This window comes from Topomyia yanbarensis, chromosome 2, assembly GCF_030247195.1.
Source record: "Topomyia yanbarensis strain Yona2022 chromosome 2, ASM3024719v1, whole genome shotgun sequence".
In the NCBI taxonomy this organism is placed as follows: domain Eukaryota; kingdom Metazoa; phylum Arthropoda; class Insecta; order Diptera; family Culicidae; genus Topomyia; species Topomyia yanbarensis.
The window spans coordinates 97,802,823-97,809,316 of NC_080671.1; the positions used below are offsets into that span (position 1 = coordinate 97,802,823).

General features: G+C 36.5%; 1 pseudogene; it reads right to left on the reverse strand.

Annotated features, from left to right (window-relative positions):
* Positions 1–2,958: 2,958 nt before the first annotated feature.
* LOC131679607 (uncharacterized) lies at positions 2,959–5,641 on the reverse strand (annotated as a pseudogene).
* Positions 5,642–6,494: the final 853 nt, after the last annotated feature.

Genomic DNA, 6,494 nt, shown 5'->3' on the forward strand with positions numbered 1-6,494 from the left:
CGATTTTTGGACAGGAAAAGGAGTCAATATACGAAAAGCGGTGCCTCCAGTCCACAGTCTAACGGATCAGTAGAGAGACAAAATCAGGGGCTCATCAAGGCAATGGCTGCTTCTAAAATTGATCGTGTTAACAGGAGATATGCTATGCAACAATATGTTCTTAATCATAACACTTTGGTGCCACATTCGAGATTGGGTGTAACGCCTTTCGAGCTGATGGTTGGGTGGAAATATCGAGGTACATTCCCAAGTCTTTGGGGTAACTCGAAAAACACGATCCTTGATCGAATCGATCTACGTGACAAAGATGCAGAAGCTAAACTGACCAGCAAAAAGTATGCAGATTTCAAGCGAGGAGCAAAGGAGTCAGATATCAAAACTGGCGACACAGTACTGTTGGCACAATCTAAGCGATGTAAGACAGATTCTACTTTTTCAGCCGAGCGGTATAAGGTAATAGCTAGGGACGGTGCGAAGATTATAGTAATGAGTAAAAATGGTATACAATATGCGCGCAATATCCAGGAAGTCAAAAAGGCTATCGAATGTATGAGTGAAGAAACAAACAAACTATCGGATGAATTTCTCGATATTCCAACGGATACTGCAGTGGAATTATCAGACGGAAATCCAGATATATCGCATAAGTTTTCGTCTTCTACAGATTTGCGCAGAAGAGATACTATCAAAAGACCAGCGAAATATGACGATAAATTTTTATATAATGTTTTTCTTTAGAGTAGACACGAAGGCGAATGTAGAGAATAAATGATAATGTAATAAAACTAAAACAAATAGATAAATAATTGTAATAAATAAAACTAATGAAATAAATCGAATTATTACAATTTGTATATAATGATTTAACACATATTAATAGTTGTCTAGCTTTCTATGAAGCCATTTATTAATTGATTATATTCCTTCATACATGTTGGGACTGCAGTCAGCAAATGATCAAAGCGTGCGAACATACCATGTTTAGATGGGTTAGCAACGAACTTGGTATGAAAATTCATTCACTTGAAGAAATTCAGGAAGAACAGTTCAGTTTTTCCATTGCGCAGAATTTAGGTTCGGTCACTACACTTAATACAGTCATCACAACTAAAAAGCGATATTGCTGGATATATAATAAAAATGGCTAAAAAACTACAAGGGGCAGCCCTATGGGGTTGCACGAATTGCAGACGTAGGACTATACTACTTAATGTAAAATATTTATTTTCTTAGTGCGTTTAGAGTAATGATAAATCAAATATATTTCTTACGTATAGTTTAAGCACAACCAATCCACATCGATTATTACATATTGAATCAAACCTTCTTGGTTATCAGGTCATTTCATTTGTAGTAGGTGATCGAATCCGATTAAACTTATCTGAGAAGATCTAAAGAAAGAAGCCAGAAAACCGTGACCGAACTAATATCTGGAACTAAATCTTTATAGCACAAGATCAGCTTTTAAAAATTATAAAAACTTTTCGATTGTGTGTGGGAAAAAACCCGGACCAGCGAAGAAAAATCAAACTTTAGCCAATATAATCACATTTCATGTATAGATCAAGCTTTCTAGTTATATTTTGTCATTATTGTAACTTTCCTAAAGTACGCATACAAATGTAGCGAATGCAGTGGTATATCGTATATCGAAACTATAAATAACTGTAATATACAAGAATAGAAAACAATTTTATATACGAACTTAGATGCGTTTTTGCGACGGTTTTACGAATGGTACACTGCCATAAATAGGCTTTGTAGTATGTAACCTATTTAGCAGAATAGGCGCAGGATAGGCTGAGTGGAAATTTCTCCAAAAATTTCTCGCGTCCTTTCCCGATTGAAAGTAATGGCCGCGCTCCATGGAGCGCCGTGCCTTTCCCATTTGCCAAAATATCGTGATTTTTGCATAACGAAGGGCTGAATGATATCACATGTTGTTCCAAAAAACAGCCCTGCGTTATGCAATGCTTTGTGCAGGTTGATTGTACCAGTTGCAAGTGGTGCCAAATTCACCACGATCAGCATAATTCAAAAATTCTTTTTATATTACAGAATTGATAAAATTGGTTAAATAACTACTCAATCAAATTCTGTTTTAAAAACTGGCATTGAGTTTAAACCAAAATGGGAGGCTTAATACTACTCCTACATTACTTAATTTCAAGCGCAAAAAGCAAATACAAGTGCTAGTTGAACCCAAAATTTACTGGAAACAGCGGCATTTAGGAAGCAGTTGTTGCGGCGTGTACGTTTCAATAACACATTAGATATACCTACCTACACATTCGCCTCAAACATTGAACCCAAGCGCACAAAGCAAAATGAGTCAACGCTGATGATGGTGGCTATGTTAACCGTGTTTGCAAGTGGAGCTCGAATGTACAAGCGATTTTGTGTACGAATAATTGTATATAAAAGTGTGCTGGAAACGAGCACAACACAAAAGATAGCATAGTGTTTGACCGGACAAGCTAAGTCGCATTCACTGGGTAGCGTACCTCCACGGGCAGTGTAACGGACTTCTAACTCAGCTACACTGGCTGTAAAAACACACAGCGCAGTGATCTGCTCCGCCTGCCGTTCAACAGGCAACTGAGCTGGTCTGGCCAAATCCGTTCTTTAAATAGTCAATGATGACGTCGTTCATAGAAGTGTAGCGCGCTAGGTCTGTCGTACCGGTCTTGGGAAGCGCTTTCTTCTGTGTGTAAATGCGCGATGTTTTGACTAGGTTGCACATTATTTAAATTTTTAATGCCATGATATCTAAAATCTTTAAGTTTATCTATTGGAATCTATTATTAGAAGTATTTCGGGGTGATACACGGAAAAAATTTGAAAATTTATCGTGAGATGGCTGAATTATATGCATTTCAATTTGGACCAGTTTTCGTTACATACCATTTTGGTAGAATTTGCAAGGTGCACCCCCATATCGAAAAGAAAGACGTAGTCCTACGTCAAAAAAGGAAATTGTTTGGTTATTTCATGTAACGATGAATATGTAGTCAATTTGGACACAACGATCAACGAGGCGGCAATCTGCTTAATTAGTTCCACATTAAAATTGCGACAAATGTGCCTGAACGTTGACTTTCTGACTTCATCCAATTGTTTCGTTTCAGCTTCATCCGCTTCAATTCCAATATAGATGTCGTAAGGATTTTTCAAGTGTTGTTCGAAGTCACGGAAATCTGATTTGGAAACCATTTTTTGCATGTACTTTTCCTCGCATATGTTACTCAAAAGCGTTAAGTAAAGTGTTCTTGTTTCGGAATACATTTGAGTAAACTCAGGCGATTCGGCTTGAAAAGTTCTATTTAATTTATTTATTAAAGGTAAGACGTAGTTCAGGGAAAGTAAAACCGGTTTGGTCGTTGGGTCATTCAGAAGGTTCAAAAGTCGACTGGCTGTCTGGTTACGATCGTGATTCACTTGGAAAATGAAAAACATCTTCAACTCGTCGAATCTTTCCAAGTTTCGTCTGACTACGGATTCGAGAGATAGCCACCTAGTTGAAGAAGAATTCAATATCTTCAAGGGCTTGAGTTCCAATATTTCTTGAATTTTATTGAACTCGTTTGTTCGTTTAGGACTATGGGATAGGTAAGAGTATATATCTTTCAGCAAGTGTTCAACGTAGGAAGGAATTTAACCACATGCATAACTCGCGCATAATGCTAATGAATGGCACGTGCAATTTATCACCATCAAATTCGAGCAAACCTTTTTAAACAGTCGTACAGTAATGTTTCGATTATATCACTATGCGTTTATATCAATACTCGTTTATATCACCCTCGAATATATCACGGTTTTATCTCGATTATATCACGCTTTTTGAAAAACAGGTAAGGCACACTACGTTTTGATCCAATTAAGCCACATGTTGTGTCCTGGCACTTTTAGGGTTTTTTACAATTGATTTGCTTAGGGTAATGAGCCTATTATTAGGTTTCGGACTATTTTATTAAGGGTTTATATATGATGAGGTCGGTCAAAAAGTCAAACTTTTTTATTCTTTTATCTTATAATATAGATTCTTAAGAAAATATCTGGAATTTTTATAGAGGTATAAGTAGTAGAAGCAAAGTTAGCAAAAGCGCTGTTCATCTTGTTCCTTTATGTGAAGACAGGGCGTGGCGCGAAACTTTAAACGTGAATAATCTCGAAATCATGTTTTACCAAGACGTTGTTGCAATAACTAAGATTGCCGAAATATTCTTCGACTGATTTCCGTGTCCTTATAGGACCGTGTGGTGTAGCAGGTAAACAAATCGACTTCTTTTTTAAATTGTTAGTTATCCGCAAGAAAATATAACAAAATAATGAGAAAAACAAAATACGCAAGATATGGTAGGTATGCCTAGATGTGCATTTTCTCTTGAATCGATGTGAATACTTTTCTTTTGAAAGGACAACATCAATAATTGGTGATGGGACTATTTCGATGGATGTTGAAACAATCGTAATCTCTTCGAATACACTGATTTTAATAGCCAAGATATTTGTCCAAAACCTTAATGTGGCAGATTCCTTTAAGTTTAGTTTTGGGTGGTTCAACTATTTTAAGAAACGGTATGTGCTACGTAAGGTGAAGCTGTGTGGGTAAAAGTTATCCACTGATGCCATACCGTTTTAGCCAATGCGTTGAACAAAGATGGCAAACGCTGCCAACGGCTTCAAATGGGTAGTGTGATTATAGAAGCGTGGTAAAAATAGGCCCATTACCCTACTATGATCTATTCTTTTGACTAACTTGACCTTTTCATTACTATTTGTTTATAGAAATACATGGGTTTGAATGTATTTTTTTGGTTTGTTTTGAATATATCACACTTCAAATATATCACGCTAAAATACAAACCGACCGTGATATAATCGAAACATCACTGTATAACAGAGTTTTCGTTTCCAATCATGGCTGAAGCGCCGTCGGATGCAAAACCTCTCATTCGCCGCTTGTAATCAAGCCCGTCTTTGATAAACTCTCCAACGATCGCATCTTAAAAGGATTTGTGATCGCCACTATATAGCTCAACAGACCGATAAAAAGTATTCTTCACTTGAAAGTCACTTTTGCCAAAAGCTCGAACGACTATTGCAATGGTTTTGACGGTTTCCAAATCAGTGGATTCATCAATCAATATGGAAAAATCTGATGTCTTCACAATCCGTCATGCTGACTAGATGCAATGACCCCGCCAATAACAGAAGAAGTTTTCGTTCGCCCTTGTCGAATATTCGGTAATATTGTAGATACAGGATTGATTGTTTTAAGAATATCAGCTAGTTTGCCCACCGCCGCAAATGGAATATTGTGCTCTACCGCCCAAGCACAAGTTTTCAATTCGGCTTCAGATACCCCATCTAGGGCGTACTTTTCAATGTTTGGACAATCAGGGGCTGGAATTTTATTGGCTCCCTCGCGATGACGCTTTGTTTGTAAGTGAGTGGTTAAATTGGACTTACCTCCTCGTCCCACACCAAGTTTATCCAGACGATTTTTGCAGAATCCGAAGTGTGGATCTTTTTCGAAGCAAAGAAATTCAGCTGAATTGGTCCATTCTTCTTTAAATTTTTGTTGAATTACCTTGGTCTTTGGTTCTATCAAAGTTTTCAAATCAATCTCCAGCATAAACGTACAGCAACTATGAATTTATCTCGACTCATTCAGGAAGGTAAAGCTTCCATAGCATTTCCATAAAGAAAACTTCTATTTTGGAAAGTTACTTAACACTGCCTTCATTTCTTACAACAAGACAGGCATGACTAACCCACGTGAAATGCCTTGTGCTTGCATTCTAGCAAATAAGGCTACTGACGCGTGTCTCATATAGGAGCTCACAACTCGCGATATCTATGTTGTCACAGATACACTGACTGTCGGAAACGTAGACAAAACATATATATATATATATATATATATATATATATATATATATATATATATATATATATATATATATATATATATATATATATATATATATATATATATATATATATATATATATATATATATATATATATATATATATATATATATATATATATATATATATATATATATATATATATATATATATATATATATATATATATATATATATATATATTGTTCAGCATATCTGCCGCATAACGAGTCATCTCCTTCTGATGATTTCAAAAGCGTTGTATCATATTGTAGCAGAAATGGGCTTCCGCTCATCATCGGCAGCGATGCGAATGCTCATCACATCATTTAGAGCGGCTCAGACATCAATATGAGAGGCTCTGAACTGATGGAGTACATAAGTAGTACAAATCTCCACATTCTGAATGTGGGAAACCGGCCAACTTTTGCGAGGTCTGCGAGGGATGAGGTGTTAGACATAACACTTTGCTCTGATAGAATTTTGCATGAGCTGGGAAATCGGCAGGGTCCAAATGAAACTGAACCGTCTCTATCCGATCATAAATATATATTTTTCGATCATTTCGATGTCACC